The sequence below is a fragment of the Oryctolagus cuniculus genome, chromosome 19 (assembly GCF_964237555.1).
Source record: "Oryctolagus cuniculus chromosome 19, mOryCun1.1, whole genome shotgun sequence".
In the NCBI taxonomy this organism is placed as follows: Eukaryota; Metazoa; Chordata; class Mammalia; order Lagomorpha; family Leporidae; genus Oryctolagus; species Oryctolagus cuniculus.
The window spans coordinates 41,974,752-41,992,559 of NC_091450.1; the positions used below are offsets into that span (position 1 = coordinate 41,974,752).

At 42.0% G+C, this 17,808-nt stretch overlaps 1 protein-coding gene and 1 long non-coding RNA gene across 3 annotated transcripts in view; one reads left to right on the plus strand and one right to left on the minus strand.

The window, feature by feature from the left end:
* The window catches only part of LOC103345258 (uncharacterized), a 104,080-nt gene that overhangs the window by 81,670 nt on the left and 4,602 nt on the right, over positions 1 to 17,808 (plus strand). For both annotated transcript variants that reach the window (XR_011384552.1, XR_011384551.1), the window contains exon 2: positions 17,056 to 17,212. This is a non-coding gene — a long non-coding RNA (uncharacterized lncRNA). The remainder of the gene's footprint in view (positions 1 to 17,055; positions 17,213 to 17,808) is intronic.
* Positions 263 to 17,808, minus strand: part of TRIM4 (tripartite motif containing 4) — a 219,293-nt gene continuing 201,747 nt past the window's right edge. Inside the window, exon 7 of the transcript XR_011384547.1 lies at positions 263 to 17,195. The gene's annotated coding sequence lies outside the window, so the exon portion shown is untranslated. The remainder of the gene's footprint in view (positions 17,196 to 17,808) is intronic.

Genomic DNA, 17,808 nt, shown 5'->3' on the forward strand with positions numbered 1-17,808 from the left:
GACAGGCAGGAGTGGACAGTGAGAGAGACAGAGAGAAAGGTCTTCCTTTGCCGTTGGTTCACCCTCTAATGGCTGCCGTGGCCGTTTACTGCAACCAGCGCACCGCGCCGATCTGATGGCAGGAGCCAGGTGCTTCTCCTGGTCTCCCATGGGGTGCAGGGCCCAAGCACCTGGGCCATCCTCCACTGCACTGCCGGGCCACAGCAGAGAGCTGGCCTGGAAGAGGGACAACCGGGACAGAATCCAGCGCCCCGACCGGAACTATAACCCGGTGTGCCAGCGCCGCAGGCGGAGGATTAGCCTAGTGAGCCGCAGCGCCAGCCAATTGACTTTCAAATATTGAAGCATCCCTGCATATCAGGGATAAATCCAACTTGGTCTGGGTGAATGATCTTTCTGATGTGCAGTTGGATTCGGTTTGCCAGAATTTTGTTGAGTATTTTTGCATCTATGTTCATCAGGGAGATAGGTCTGTAGTTTTCTTTCTCTGTTGTGTCTTTTCCAGGCTTAGGAATTAAGATGATATTGGCTTCGTAGAAAGAATTTGGGAGGATTCCCTCCCTTCCAATTGTTTTGAATAACTTGAGAAGAACTGGGGTTAGTTCTCTAAATGTCTGGTAAAATTTGGCGGTGAAGCCATCCGGTCCTGGGCTCCTCTTTTTCGGTAGTGCGTTTATTACTGATTCAATTTCTTCCACGGTTATGGGTCTGTTTAGATTTTCTATATCTTCACGGCTCAGTTTAGGAATGTTGTATGTGTCCAGGAATCTATCCATTTCTTCCAGGTTCCCCAATTTGTTAGCATACATCTTTTTGTAGTGGTTTCTGATGATTCTTTTTATTTCTGTTGTGTCTGTTGTTACATTTCCATTACTATCTTTGATTTTACAGATTTGGATCTTCTCTCTCCTTTTTTGATTAGTTGGGCCAATGGTGTGTCGATTTTGTTTATTTTTTCAAAGAACTAGCTCCTGGTTTTGTTGATCTTTTGTACTGTTTTTTGTTTGTTTGTTTCAATTCTGTTTATTTCTTCTCTGATCTTTAGTATTTCTTTCCTCCTTCTAGATTTGGGCTTGATTTGCTGCTGTTTTTCTAAATCCTTGAGGTGCATGGAGAGTTCATTTGTTTGGTTCCCTTCCAGCTTCTTGATGTAGGCACCAATTGCTATAAATTTTCCTCTTAGCACTGCTTTTGCTGTGTCCCACAGGTTTTGATAGGTTGTGTTATCATTTTCATTTGTTTCTAGAAAGCTTTTGATTTCTCTTTTAATTTCTTCGATGACCCACTGTTCATTTAGGATCATGTTGTCCATTCTCCATATATTTGCATATGGTGTAGAGATTCTTGGGTTGTTGATTTCAAGTTTCACTGTGCTATGGCCTGAGAAGCTGCGTGGTATAGTTTCAATTTTTTTGAATTTGTTGAGGCTCCCTTTATGGCCTAGCATATGGTCAATCCTAGAGAACATTCCATGTACTGGGGAGAAATATGTGAACCCTGTGGCTGTGGGGTGGAAGGTTCTGAAGATATCTATTAGGTCTATTTGGTCTATAGTGTCAATTAGCTCTGTTGTTTCCTTGTTGAATTTCTGACTGGTTGATCTGTCCATTGGTGAGAGTGGGGTGTTGAAGTCCCCTGTTACTATTGTATTTGAATCTATATCTCCCTTTAAATCCTTTAGTAATTCTTTCAGGTAGCCAGGTGCCCTGTAATTAGGTGTGTATACACTTATAATAGTAATGTCTTCCTGTTGGATAGATCCTTTAATCATTAAATAGTGTCCTTCTCTGTCTCTTTTTTTTTTTGACAGGCAGAGTGGACAGTGAGAGAGAGAGAGAGAGAAAGGTCTTCCTTTTGCCGTTGGTTCACCCTCAGCGGCCGGCGCACCGCGCTGATCCGATGGCAGGAGCCAGGAGCCAGGTGCTTTTCCTGGTCTCCCATGGGGTGCAGGGCCCAAGCACCTGGGCCATCCTCCACTGCACTCCCGGGCCACAGCAGAGGGCTGGCCTGGAAGAGGGGCAAGCGGGACAGAATCCGGTGCCCCGACCGGGACTAGAACCCGGTGTGCCGGCGCCGCTAGGCGGAGGATTAGCCCAGTGAGCCGCGGCGCCGGCCCTTCTCTGTCTCTTTTAATAGTTTTTATGTTAAAGTCTATTTTGTCCGATATCAGGATGGCCACACCAGCTCTTTTTTGATTTCTGTTAGCTTGGAGTATCTTTTTCCATCCTTTCACTTTCAGTGTGCATACATCTTTGCTGATAAGTTGTGTCTCCTGAAGGCAACATATAGTTGGAGTCTCTTTCTTGATCGAATCAGCTAGTCTATGTCTTTTGGTAGTAGAATTAAGACCATTCACATTCAGTGTGATTACTGTTAAGTACTGTCTTTTCCCATTCATGTTTCCTAAACGAGCTGTTTATGTATTTTGAACTTTGTTTGTAGGTTACTCTACATTCGCTTTTTTTTTTTGTAGTGAAGTTCTTGTTTTTGTATTTCTGTGTGCAGCACGTCTTTGAGCAAGTGTTGTAGGGTTGGACGTGTGGATACAAATTCTTTCAGTTTCTGTTTGTCTTGGAAGATCTTTATTTCCCCTTCATTCATAAATGATAGCTTTGCAGGGTATATAGTATTCTAGGTTGGCATTGTTTGTCTTTTAAAACTTGAAATATATCATGCCATTGTCTCCTTGCCAGTAGTGTTTGTGATGAGAAGTCTGGGCTGGGGTGTCTGATTAACCTACCCCTGAATGTGATTTGTCGTTTTTCTCTGGCACATTTTAGGATTTGTTCTTTGTGTGTCACTGAGCTGAGTGTTGCCACAATGTGTCACGGTGAATTTCTCTTCTGGTCTACCCTGTTCGGAGTCCTGGCTATCTGTTGAATTTGCCTGTTATCCAGCTGCCTTTGTTTGAAGTTTTCTGATATTATTTCATTGAAAACACCTTCCAATCCATTCTCTCTTTCCACCCCCTCAGGGACTCCTATTATCTGAACATTACACCGTTTGATTGAATCTTGTAGGTCTCTGACCATATTTTTTAATTTTTTAATTTCTTCTTCCTGCATTTGAATTGACTGTATTATTTCTGGAAGTTTGTCTTCGAATTCTGATATTTGGTCTTATAGGTCATCTGCTCGATTTCCGAGGGATTCCATGGTGTTTTTTATATGGTCAACTGAGTTTTTCAATTCCAGAATTTCATTCTGGCTTCTCTTTAGGATCTCTAATCCTTGGGCTTGTTTTTCGTTCAGCTCTCGACACTGTTTCTCATTATTTCTAAGTATTTTGATTATTAATTTTCTTAATTTTTTTTCTGGCATAGTTTCAAATTCTTCTTCTTCTTCAGCCTCTGTTATGGTTGGTTTAGCCTGCTCCATTGGTGAGTTTATATGTTCTTCTATATTCTTATTGTGGTTTTTTTTTTTTTTGGCATTCCGTCTGGGTGATTTTTCAGGTAGACTGGTGTCAGGGCTTTGAGCTGCCCTCCCTCGCTGCCTGCCCCTGTGCAAGGAGTGTCATGTTGTTCCACTCCACCTTTGGGCTCCGCCTCCGAAGGTTAGTGCTGAGGCAGAGGCAGTTCTTCTTTAAGCCCAAATGTAAACAAACAAGATGGCTGCTTCTCGCCCACTGCAGCTCTGATTTGGGGGAGGGATCCTGGCCTGTTTAGACCCTCTATTAGTCCCCCTGAATCGCGCACTCTTTCTGCAGGTGCCACTCACTCTGTTCTGTTTCCTATTTCCTCCCCCACTCAGTTGTGCATATCTCAGTGTCCGTCCCAGGATGGGTTGGGGGAGGGGCAGCGGCGGCTGTTACAGTGGTGCTGTGTGAGCACCCTGTCTCACCTTGGCTTCCAGCGCTGGTGCATAGACACTCTTGCTGGTGTCCTGCTCTTCCGGCATCTGTGTCCTCCTCGCAGGTCCACCCTGTCTCCCCTGTTTCGGAAGAGCTTCCCTTTCCCCAAAACTACAAATTCTCACCCCTCTTTGACCCTTCCCTTCCCAGACCATCGGTGTGCTCCCTCCCTATTCCGCCATCTTCCTAAATTCCTCTCGGTTTCTTCTTCTTTTATCTCTCTCTTTTTTGCTATGGCAGCTTTTATTGTGTGCTGTGACCCTGTAGATAAGTGGAATAATGTCTACTTTCAGTGAACCTCTAGAGGCTTGTAGTGGATGTGGTCAGGTACTCTGTTCATTTCTCCAGATAAGGTAAAAGTGTGCCTAAGGTGACACACCCAGGTTTGTTGTAATTCTTCTCTCTTTGTCTCTCTCTCTCTCTCTCTCTCTCACTCTCTCTGTGTGTGTCTGTGTTTATGTGTCTCATCTCTGTCTCTCTTTTTCACATAAGGGAGGTATGTTCAGCTCAGCTGAGCTCCCCTCCTCAATGGAGACCAGTGCCTAAGTGCTAGCCCCAGTGGGTATAATGTTCATATGCTTGGTCTCAAAGACCACACAAAGGATCTGTTCTGTCCTCAGTGTAAGTACAGATTCCACATCAGTGTCTCTCACCAGGTAACCAGGAACACCTGAGTTTGTGGAGTCTCACACTGAGACTGCTCAAAGTCCCAGCCATACTCTGAGTGCTCCCACACATCCTCATTTTTTCACAGTCCCAGTGTAGAAGCTTCAACAGTCATAAGCTCCTAGCCCCCTGTTATTTCTCCCCACCAGTCAGGAGTCTCCACTCGTCTGGTTGCTGGGTAGAGTCACGAGCTGGCACTGCTTTTATGTATGTCCAAAATGACACCCACTCTATCAGCTTGTACCAGTACACATTTTTAAAGTGATTAGAGAGAGAAATGTGTATGTACTATCCCTTTTTTTTTCTGCTCTGGTTTGGCTGATACACTTTCCCCCATGGAGCTTCAAGCTTCATTCCCTCTAGGCTCTTCCTGCCTCTTTTTCACCAGTGACTTGGGCTGCTGTGGTCTAGTCTCACCTCACTTTCCAGCGCTGGTGTGTATGCTCCCTGCTGTTGGAGTTCCGAGCCATGGGCACCCACGCCCTCCATGTAGGTCCACCATGTTCCTCTAATTGCATTAGTGTTTCCTGATGATTCTTTTTATTTCTGTGGTGTCTGTTGTTACATTCCCTTTTTCATCTCTGATTTTATTGATTTGGGTCTTTTCTGTTCTTTTTTTAGTTAGTTGGGTCAATGTTATGTAAATTTTGTTTATTTTTTTTTAAAAACAGCTCTTCATTTTACTGATCTCTTGTAATTTTTTTTATTCAATTCTGTTGATTTCTTCTCTAATTGTAATATTTGTCTTCTCCTACTAGTTTTGGGTCTGGTTTGCTGAAGTTTTTCTAGATTCTTGAGATGCATTGATAGCTCATTTATTTGGTGCCTTTCCAATTTCTTGATGTAGGCACCTATTGCTATAAACTTTCCTTTTAACACTGCTTTTGCTGTATTCCATAAGTTTTGGTATATTTTGTTGTTATCCTCATTTACTTCCAGAAAGGTTTTGATTTCTCTTTTGATTTCTTCAATGACTTAGTGTTCATTCAGGAGTATGTTGTTCAGTCTCCATGTGTTTGCATATGCTCTAGCGATTCCTGAGTTGCTAATTTCCAGCTTTATTCCTTTATGGTCTGAGAAGCTGCACCGTATAATTCTAATTCTTTTGAATTTGCTGAGACTTGCTTTATGGCAAGTATGTGGTCAATCCTAGAGTAGGTTCCATGTAGTGCTGAGAAGAATGTGTATTCTTTAAGTGTAGGGTGAAAAGTTATATTGATATCTGTTAGATCCATTTGGGCTATAGTGTCGATTAAATCTGCTGTTTCCTTGTTGATCTTCTGTCTGGTTGATCTGTCTATTTCTGAAAGTGGAGTATTGAAGTCCCCCAATACTACTGTATTGGAGTCTAAGTCTCCCTTTAAGTCCTTTAATATACCTTTTAAATAAACCAGTGCCCTGTAATTAGGTGCATATACATTTATAATAGTTACATCTTCCTGTTCAATTGATTCCTTAATCATTATATAGTGCCCCTCTTTGTCTCTCTTAACAGTTTTTGTGTTAAAGTTTATGTTGTCCGATATTAAGATGGCTACGCCAGATCTTTTTTGGTTTCTGTTGGCATGGAATATCTTTTTTCACCCTTTCACTTTCAGCCTGCATGCATCTTTGTTGGAAAGATGTGTTTCTTGTAATCAGCAAAGAGATGGTTTTTGTTCCTTAATCCATTCAGCCAGTCTGTGTCTTTTAACTGGAGAGTTGAGTCCATTAATGTTCAATGTGACTATTGATAGGTAGTGACTTTGCCCTGCCATTTTCCCAAAGATATTTTCTAATATATGCTTTGAACTTCCTGTGATGTTTTACTGGGAGGTTTTCTTCCTTTCCCTTCTTTCATATTGATGGCCGTGTTTCTGTGTTTCTGTGTGTAACATATCTTTAAGCATCTTTTGCAGGACTGGACGAGTGGCGAGAAATTCTTTCAATTTCTGTTTGCTATGAAAGGTCTTTATTTCACCTTCATTCACAAATGAGAGCTTTGCAGGATATAATATTCTGGGCTGGCAGTTTTTCTCTCTTAGTACCTGGGCTATATCTTGCCATTCCCTCTTAGCCTGTAGGGTTTCTGATGAGAAGTCTGCTGTGAGTCTAATTGGAGATGCTCTGAGAGTAATCTGAGGTTTCTCTCTTGCACATTTTAGAATCTCTTTATTTTTCACTGTGTTGAGTTTGATTACAACATGTCATGGTGAGAATCTCTTTGAGTCATGTTTATTAGGGGTTCTGTGAGCTTCTTGTACTAGGATGTCTCTGTCCTTCTCCAAACCCAGGAAGTTCTCTGCTAGTATCTCACAAAAAGGGCTTCTAATCCTTTCTCTCTCTCCATGCCTTCAGGAACTCCTAGAACCCAAATGTTGGGGTTTTTAATAGTATCCTGTAGATTTCTGACATTATTTTTTAGATTTCTAATTTTCTCTTCTTTTCTTTGGTTTGACTGTATACTTTTCTGTGCTCTGTCTTCTAAGTCTGATATTCTCTCTTCTGCTCTACTCATTCTGTTTTTTTTTTTTTTTTTTTTTTTTTTTTTTTTTTTTTTTTTTTTTTTTTACCGGCAGAGTGGATAGCGAGAAAGACAGAAAAAGGTCATCCTTTTTCTGTTGGTTCACCTCCCAATGGCTGCTGCGGCGGGCGTACTGTGCTGATCTGAAGCCAGGAGCCAGGTGCTTCTCTTGGTATCCCATGTGGGTGCAGGGCCCAAGCACTTGAGCCATCCTCCACTGCACTCCCTGGCCACAGCAGAGAGCTGGCCTGGAAGAGGAGCAACCAGGACAGAATCCGGCACCCCGACCAGGAATAGAACCCGAGGTGAAGGCACCGCAGGTGGATAGAACCCGAGGTGAAGGCACCGCAGGTGGAGGATTAGCCTATTGAGCCGTGGTGCCAGCCACTCATTATGTTTTTAAGACGCTCTAATGCATTTGTCATTTGATCTATGGAATTCTTCATTTCATTTTGATTTCTCTTCGCTATCACAATTTCTTGTTCTACTAGTTTCTTCATTTCATTTTGATTCCTCCTTAAGATTTCATTTTCATGAGAGAGATTTTCTATCCTGTCCAGTAAGGATTTCTGTAGTTCAAGAATTTGTTTTTGAGAACATCTTGATGTTCTTATCATAAATTTTTTGAAATCCATATCTTGCATTTCTTCTATCTCATCATATTCATAATCTTGAATTGGGGTTGTTAGTTCATTTAGGGGCATCAAATATCTTCCTTGTTCTTGTTTCCTTGGTTTCCATGTTTGTTGCTTGGCATTGTGGAGATATTCTTTGGTTTATTCTTTTTTTTTTCCCTCGCCGTGGTGGGTTTTCTCGGTATACTATGTCCTTAGATTAAGTGGACTGTCTGCTTTTGATGGATCCTTAGAGTCTTGTGATGGGTGTGGGCAGTGAGCTCTGTTGGGTTCTTCAGCATTAAGGGTGTGCCAAAGGTGACACACCCAGGTTAGGCATGGTCTCTCTCTCTCTCTCTCTCTCTCACTCTCTCGCTCTCTCGCTCTCTCTCTCTTATTCAGAAGGGAAGTATATCCGCACAGCTGAGCAGAGTTGAAGGCAGTCCTGAGCTCTGAGCTCTGGCCCCTGTGGGTATAATATTCTTCTGCTGTGTCCCAAGGACCACACAAGGGATCTGTGCAGACTTCAGTGTAAGCTCAAATTCCCCTGCAATCCCTCACAGGGTTGCCAAGGTTACCGAGTTTGTGGCATCTCCAGAGAGTACTCACTTCTCCGGTACTCTGTGAGTCCCCTCCCACACTCTCAGTCTTTTTTTTCCCACCGTCTCAGTTCATTAACTCCACACATTTACTAGGTCCTAACCTCCTGTTATTTCTCCCCACCAGAGTCAGGTTTTTCTGCTTGGCTGATGGCAGGCGCAGCTTTTACATATGTCCAAAATGGTGCCTGCTCTTTGTCTTGCTCGGCTTTGTAAGGTGATGAGTGGAGAGAGAGGCTCGTGTCTGTGCTGGTCCCCCTTATTTATTCATTTTTTTCTCTCCTCCAGTCAGCCTAGTGAACTTTCCCCAGCAGGGCTTCAAGCCTCATTCCCTCTAGGCTCTTCCTGCCGCTTCCCTGCCAGTGTCTTGGGCTACTGTGTTTTCGCCTCATCTCCCTTTCCAGTGCTGGTGTGTAGACTTGGCAGCTGGGGTCCTAAGCTGTGGGTGTCCGTGCCCTCTACATAGGTCCACAGTGTCCCACTAGTTCCGGAAGAGTTTCCTCTTCTGATTTTCCCCTAACTTTTCCCTGAAACTACAGTATCTCCACTTTTATTAAACTATCTTTTCCCGGACTATCAGTGTGCTCCCTCCCTATTCCGCCATCTTGAAATTCTTCCCCCTTCAATAAATTATCAAAGGATTATTCATATTTAATATTATATGGGGCTGGCACTATGGCACAGTGGGTAGAACTTCTGCTTGTGATGCCAGCATTCTATATGGGCACTGGTTCATGTCCCAGCTTCTCCTTGTCCAATCCAGTTCCTTGATAATGGACTGAGAAAAGTAGCAACAAATGGCCCAACTGTTTGGGCTGTTGCCACCCATGTGGGATACACAGAAGAAGCTCCTGGCTCCTGACTTCAACCCAGCCCAGCCCATCCCAGCACTGGCTGTTGTGGCCATCTGGGGAGTGAACCAGCAGATGGAAGATTTTTCTCCCTGTTTCTATCTTTTTCTGAAACTCTGACATCAAATAACTAAACCATTTTAAAAAATTTAACTGGTCCTATCATTTCCCTTGAACTTCAAATGGATAAAAATTCCTTCTGTTGCAAGTCTCTTATTTTCACATTCTCCAATAGAGGGCTCTATCAGCCTGCTGGAGGAGAATCTCTTAAATTTGAGCCGCTCATGGCCTGGAGTGTCAAGGGTCTTCTTTGAGCATTGAGGCCACAAACTGCTTACCCCAGGTCTGCACAAAGATATCCGCAGGTCAGAGAAGGAGGACTGGGTACCTCAGTGTTACTAAATATTTTATAACCTTCTCAGAGGGTGAAGTAATTGAGGATGCTTTCACAAACGCTACCAGGACACTCTAAGCATTTCAGATTAATCTGTGCGGGAATTGGCTTAAATTAAAGCAACAGGGGTGGGTATTTAGGCAGGAATTAAGGTGTATACTGGGACTCTAGCACACCATATCAGGTCACCTAAGTTAATGTCCTGCTACACTTCCAATTCCAGCTTCATGCAGCGTGCATGCCGGAAGGCATCAGGTGATGGGTCACATACTTGAGTCCCTGCCATCTACATGGGAGACCCAGGTTGAATCTCAGGATCCTGGCTTTGCCCTTGCCTATCCCTTGATGTTGTGTGCATTTGTGGTAGGAACCCATGGATGAGAGGTCCCTCTGTCTCATTCTGTCCCTCTGAGGTTCAAATAAAGAATTAACAAGAAGACTTGGGGTAGAACAAAAAGGACTGAAGCTCATGAGTTCTTCCTGAGTGAGCAGGCACGACAGCCAGAGGAGCTTGCAATTCTTTATCCAGGAAGCTGTGTTCAGAAGCCAGAGCAGCTCAGGATCAAGGAGGGCAGAGAACAAAAGGTGGCTGGGCTGTGCAGCTGGATTTCTCTCAGGGAAGTAATCCTGCTCACCAGTGTTTGTCGATGGGAGCTTTTTGTTCACTGGTGACTTGGTGGTTCTAGACTTCCAGATTTAAAGGGACTATATCCTTAGAAGGGGTGGGGTACAGTAAGTGCCACACTCCTATCTTGTGAATTCACAAGTGACTGTGATTTTGAAATTTTCTTTCTGCTTACAGAACCAAATAGATTTACATCAATGAATGATTAACTCCCAGAATTCCAAGGATACAGAGTCCCATAAAGATAACCAAGGAGTGCTTCAGGGTCCATGGTTGGGGAGGTCAGAGAGATACCGCTGTTCTGAAAGGATCAGCAAGTTTTCCAGCCAGATGAGCACTGCTCATCAGTTTCAGAAAGGCACATATTTAGACGGTATCAATGATATCTAGAGACTCTTTCTAGAAGTATTTCATGCCTGGAAATCAGTGGTCTGTGGATCTCCAGCTTCAGACCACATTCTGTGTCCCACCTTCTTCCTGATCTGCTGCCCATAAATTGGCATCTAGACAGTCAGTCAGAGGCACAGCGTCCTTACAGTGGTATTGTTAGCTGGAAACACTTGGTTAAAATATTATATTCACCGAATTAACTGAATTGTTCATAACAATTTTTCCTCATTGGTATAAATAATTAACCTCTATGGTTAGTTCTTGAGACTGTAATTATCTTCTTCCCCTTTTAACTTCTACCTACTTGTTTTTATCATCCATGGATTTTTAAATTGAATCATTAAGAGAATGGCTGAAAATTGATAACTTTCTATATCATATATTCTACATTTCGGGCCTGAAATTCCTTGTAAGGGAGACTATTTATTCTCCTTATTTAATAAATATATGTCTCTGTGTGTGTGCACATGCATCTCTATGGGATCTTATATATTACCACTGTATTTTTTTACTATCACCATTTATTTTGATGTTCAAATTCTCTCGGATTTGTCCCCAAGGGTCCTTTCAGGTCAGCTCATGAATCTTTTCTCATCCTCCTCCTTATGCTTACAGTGGTATTGTTAGCTGGAAACACTTGGTTAAAATATTATATTCACTAAATTAACTGACTTCAGTTTTCCCCATTGGCGCACACATAAACACACACATACACACACACATACAGAGTCTTATATTAAATAAATGAAGGAGAATGAATAATCTCCCTTAAAAGGGATAGCAAGTAATAGATGTAGAATAAATGATAGATTTAGAAAGTCATTAATTTTCAACCATTCTCTTAATGATTCAGTTTAAAAATCCATGGATGATGGAATCAAGTAGGTAAAAGTTAAAAGAGGAAGATGATAATTACAGTCTCAAAAATTTTCAATAGAAGTTATTTATTTATACTAATGGGAAAAACTTAATTTATTTAGTGAATATACTTTAACAAAGTGTTTCCAGTTATTTTCTTGTTCTTAAAACACACTTTATCTACTGAGTAGACAGACACAGAACAAGTTCCTGGCTCCTGGCTTCAGATTGGCTCAGCTCTGGCCATTGCAGCCAATTGGAGAGTGAACCAGTGGATGGAAAACCTTTCTCTCTCTCTCTCTCTCTGCCTCTCCTCTCTCTGTGTAACTCTGACTTTCAAATAAATAAATAAAGCTTTAATAAAAAGTGAAGGGGAGAAGGGGGAGGAGGAGAGGGAGGGTTAGAGGAAGGGAGAGGGAGAGAGAGAAACAGGGAAAAGGGAATAGCATTATATTCTTAGAATTGTATCTATGAACTATATTGAACCTATGAAAAGCTTAAAAAATAGAATTTAAAAAGAAACCAAAATCTGGGAACTCAATATGACCATTCCAACTGGAATTCCTTTACTTTTAGATCCTTCAGTGAACAAAGCTAGGAAAATCAAATCAAGTCTGTTTGGAGTGCTCTCTCTCTCTCTCTCTCACACACACACACACACACACACAATAAACCCCTAATTTACTGCCCATTTCTGTGACATAAATACAGTGTTCTTAGCATGGTCAGTTTGAAGTAACCAGTGGTTTGACATCTCAAAAAATAACAATATTTAACAATTGATTCCAGAGAACTGGGATAGGCTGACTCCCTCACACCAGTGTAAATATATCTGTCTGTATCTACTTCTATCCATCTGTCTATCTGTTTTCTGTATATAGTGTTAACACATCTTTAATAAAGAAGAATATTCTGTATCACTAGACATTGCTATTGAGCATTGGCCTGTGGCTATTGGTCCGTCGCTAATTAAACGATGTCTTAATTAATTAAATTTCAAGTTCAAATGGTTCTCTAAGATTAGCGCTTACAATAATTGACAGTAGAGCAATAAACTTTTGAGCTTTTTGGTTTTATGTGGAACATGCCAAAGGGAAAAAAGGATTTCATATTTGAATTTACCCCAAACATCAAAGCAATCACTAGTAGATCAGAACTCTGTATACCTTTTCCACACTCATTCTGCATTGTTTTTAGCTATGAATTACATAGTAGAAGCAGGCATGATGTACATTTCAGGGCTTTAGGGATGAAAAGCATCTAATCTGGTCTTCACAGACCAGTGCCTGACCATGCTTAGCTTCTCTATGGGGAAAAATTAAAAGTGAGGCCAACTTATGGTCATAAGGTCTGGTTGGTGCGCAAGAATTAGATCAATGATGGGGCAGATATTAGGGAAAACTGCACTCAGGTCATGACTGAATAAGCACTGTAATCTCTTCTCACTGAACCTCACTGTTTACATGCCGCGCAGTATCCCATCAACACACTGCTGCTTCAGCAGGCTCGTGTCAGCCACCACCCTGCCACATTAGCTCTTGTTCTGTCACTTCTGTGTATCCTGAGATGGCCCTGTTTAAAGATGTGTGCCTTGTGTCTCCTAGTACCTAATACCTCTCAAAGGAATAGCCCATGTGATTCAAGCTAGGTTGCGCCCACAGATCACATCTGGTCAAAGTGCAGATTTTGACTCTGTGGTTCTAGGTTGGGGGTTGAGACCAGCATTTCTACTGAGATCTGGTTTGCTGGGAATGCTGCTCCTCCCTCTGAGTAACCAGAGTCTATCTGTGGCCCATATTTAGATGAAAAAAAAATCCTTCAATTTCCCCTACAATGAAACCTTAGTATTAGAAACTCTCAAACTTTTTCAGTCCCTATTGTAGCTAGAATAAAATGATTTTTCCTGGGGAACAATACTACCTGCTACTTGTGGCTAAAGTATGTTTTTGCAAAAAGATTTATTTAAATTATTTATTTGAAAGGCAGAGTTAGAGAGAGAGGAAGATACAGAGAGATTTTCCATCCACTGGTTCACTCCCCAAATGGCTGCAAGGGCCAGAGCTGGGCCAGGCCAAAGCCAGGGCTTCTTTCAGGTTTCCCATGTGGGTGCAGGGGCCCAAGCACTTGCTCCATTCTCTGCTGCTTTCCCAGGCACATTAGCAAGGAGCTGGATCAAAAGTGGAGCAGCTGGGACATGAACTGGTGCCCATATGGGATGCCAGCATTGCAGGCAGCAACTTAACCCATCACACTACAACACTGGCCGAGCTAAAGTACTTTTACAATTGCCCATGAGACATATCAGTAACACTGAGTGTGTCAGAAATGCTCTCTCCTGAAATGACCCAGTTCTGGTGGCAGTGAGGATGGCACAGTGTGGGACAGATGACCAAGAGTAGCATAGATCTTGGGAAAAACAACTGAAATAATTCTTTCCTGGTGCTGTAAGAGAGACATCAGGCCGATTACCCCTCCCTGTGTCTCTTTCAATTGCTTTACCACTTTTACCTTTGTGGATCTCGGAACGTCTCTTCATCTACTTGGTGATGTTTTGCATTGACCTGCTGTACCTGAAAGGCGTTTCCTCTCCTTTTAGCTCTGATATGGAGCTTGTAGCCCAAGCAGTTACATTTGTTTTGGCTGGCTAGGAGACCACTGGCAGTACTCTTTCCAATATTTTGTATTTATTGGCCCCTCACCCTGATGCCCAACAGAAGCTGCAGGGGGAGACTGATGCAGTTTTACCCAATAGGGTGAGAGGAAGATCCTGGAGAGTGGTGAAGCCAGGAGCCTCCCTCAGGGCTCACTAGGTGACTGCTGCACAAAGTGTGAACATCAAATCTTTACTGATATTCCTTAGGAAGATACAAAACAAAGAAACACAGCTGATGGATACCACTCGCAGAAATGTAAATTCTTTGTAAAACAGTAGTGATCCTACTCTACTGGATATTTGTTCCTGCAATAATTGAAGGTCAGACACATCCACAGTAAGCATTTATTGATGCTTGCTGGTAGTTACTCTGCTAAATGTGGCTGGACTTGCTCTGCTTTGCTGCTGACTGAGCAAGGCGGCCCTGGCCTGCACTGTGCAGGCTGACTCTGCTCCACACCCCTTTCATCAACCAGTTATACAGCTGGTGGTGAAGAAGTCAAGATGTGAACAAGGGTGTATGGATCCTGAGAAAACTCCTAACTTCTACAATATGGACTCTCCAGTGCAACACCCAGCAATGGTTGTATACTGCATACACTGTTTTTATGTCTCTGCCCAAACTGGGATTCTCTGGGGTGTGAGGAGACCTGGTGTTTGAGAGTGGTGTGCCTGCTGTGGCAGTAAGGTGGACACAAGGATCTTCTTGAGGACTGCAGTCAAGTCCTGCAGCAGCAGCTGGGCGTCTAGAGGAGCAACACAGGATGGGGCGGAGTGTGGGTTCCTAGCCTCTGCAGAACTTCCACTAGAACTGAAGTTGCTGTCCTGGTAGATCTGTTTTTAACCTTCTATTGCTATACTTGGGATAGAATGGAGTTAGTTTCTCTGCAAATAATTGATAGCATTTTTATATAATATAGTATTTATCTCTAAATTTCTACATGTAATTCAAGTGTTTGCCAAGCAGGATTTTTCAACTAAGGAATCTGAGGTTTGCTTTTTCCATTTTCTTGATTGCTACAAATGTGTGAGGCCTTTTTTTTAAAGGATTAAAAGCACCTATTACTTTGGGTTATTTTACTTGACAGTAATATCCATAGTCTATTGGACATGATTAGTCACATGAGAAAGAAAAAGCTCTACAGGACTGTGCTAAGAATTTCAGGTGCTGGATAGTTGAATTGTCCCAAAGTTCTGCTATATTCTTTAACTGTTCCCCACATATTATTGAGCAAATCAAAGCCATGGTAGTTATTAACATGTTTATAAATGAGAAGATCCTTTACCAACATGAGCTTTCTTTAGAGGGCTTAACATTTCAATACTCTGCATCAACTGAGTTGAAACTTAATTCCAAATCTCAGTTTACCTAATTCTGCTTCCTTACTTCCCAGGGCCCTGTTGATTATGATGCCCTATTGCAGATAGAATATCTGGAAATGGTGGTGAATGAAACTCTCAGATTATTCCCAACATATAGCAGACTCGAGAGGAGCTGTGAGAAAGATATTGAAGTGAATGGGGTATTCATCCCCAAAGGGACATTAGTGAAAGTATTGATAGGTCCTTCACCGAGACCCAAAATACTGGACAGCGCCTGAGAAGTTCTGCCCTGAAAGGTACAGACCCCATGGGAAAGGGAGGCCCCTCTAAATTAGGCTAGTCCATGCACATTCTGATGTCTGTTTCTCTAGATAGAATAGAGGTGATTGTAAAACAACTTGCTTTTAAGTGTCTTTTTCCAGAGATTTGTTTTATTTACTAAGATGATAATCATGGCAACTTTACAGACTATAAACTAGAACAAAAGAACTATACCCACTCATATTCTCAACACATTAAAATAATGTGATATATATCCTTACAGTAACATATCTAGGTTTTTTTTTTTTTAAAAAACTAGAATAGTATCACATTTGACTTAGTTTGAACAGCTGCTAACTTCTCACAGTAACTCAGAAGCTATTCTATGTTGTTACATATACATGAGAGGGGTTCAAAAACCTGATGAAAACTCATTAATTCCACTTTTTCCATTAACATTTTGAAGCCCCCTCCTATACAAACACACATGTACAATCTCTATAAAGCTGTTTATACAATGTTTGTACCTTCAATCAATCTCCATGTGCCCATTACCTGTACTGATAATCACAGACCCATGTCAGCTGCCCCATCCGGACAACCACAATCCCCGAGTGCCATGACTGTGAAGCACATCTACTGTAAACAGTTCAGGATGTTTCCCAAGATACAAGGACTCTTAAAACACACAGCACGGTTTTATTATCATTTTCCCCAAATCAGCACTTTTTTCCTGAAAGTAAACTAATATGAGGAATCGAATTTGAGTAAACTATGGGTTTAATGTTCAAGGAATTTATAAACTAGTGTAAGAGTCAGGGAAGGAAATTTGTGATGATATTACAGTAACCTCACTGCCTGTGTAAACTATCTGACTTACACCTCTCTGTGAGTGTGTGGGAGTGGGGGCAGAGAGAGAAGGAAAGGGACACAGAGATTGAGAGAGAAGATAGAGGAGGAAGAGATGAAGGAGGAGTAAGACGAGGGGGAAGGGAGAAGAGGAGGAGAGGGCAGAAAAAAAGGAGAGCCAAGCATATATGGGAAGCAGAAATAACCATTACAACAGTGGGAAGCATTTTCTCCTGCTCTTCCTCATTGTGCATATGACCAATATTAAGTGTGAGTTGAGGCAGAAACTTACTGTCCCTTCATCTGTCTCATTTCCTATGTGCTTTTCAGAATATGAACTTTTCACTACCATGAATATAATGCTCAAGTTTAAAGATAAATTTTCCTGTCAACAACCTTCATATAAATGCATCTCAGCAAGACTGAGGGATCCTCTAGCGTAAGGGAAACAGGAAGGATCTTCATCCAATTTTCATAGCCAAGTAACTGTAGCAGGATTACAATGACCACTCCACAAACCTTTACTGCATACTACAGGGAGTGTGAGAGCCTTGAGTACTTCAGTTTTGTGGTTCTCATGCTTTATTAACCTGTTTTATGTACTGTTGTGGAACCAGGTTCAAGAAGAATGAGGACAGCGTAGAGCCTTATACATACCTTCCATTTGGAGCTGGACCCCGTAACTGCATCGGCGTGAGGTTTGCTCTCATGACATTGAAAGCTGCTGTTGTCAGAGTCCTGCAGAACTTCTTCAAACCTTGCAAAGAAATACAGGTCAGACGTAAACTTTGTGAAGAATGTTTGATTGAAAGGGGTTTTAATTGAGAGAAAGAATACGCTCTCTTTTTCATTTTTTTAAAATCTGTTCTGTGCACCAAAGAATCTTTTAGAATACATCTGTAAATCTTTGGGGAATTTTGGTTCTGGTATTCTAAATCTGACTTTGTGGAACAAAATATAAAAATCACCCAGTGTCAATGCAGATTAACATCACTTTATTATTTGTAATCTTCTAAAACTACAGCAAAAAAACCTGTTTTCTTGTCAGTTAGAGATGGGAGTTTTGCACAGCTGTGTAGGACGATGGTTACCTCATCATGTTTTTTTTTTTAATTTTAAATCTTTAATTAGTCTTCACGTTTCTCCTTCTTTTGCTTCCAAAAGGAGAGAGCATGTGGCTCCCTCGCCTGTACATTGTCCGTGGTCCCTGGGCTGGGGCGGGTCCAGGCCACCTGTCCTCCGCCTGGGAACCTGGGGCCCATGCAGCCCCAGGCCCCTCATCATGTTTTTTTCATGGTGCTCTCTTCCACCACACTTTGTACAGGCACTCTCATGACAGTGGCTCAATCAGTGGCTGTACATAGGAATCT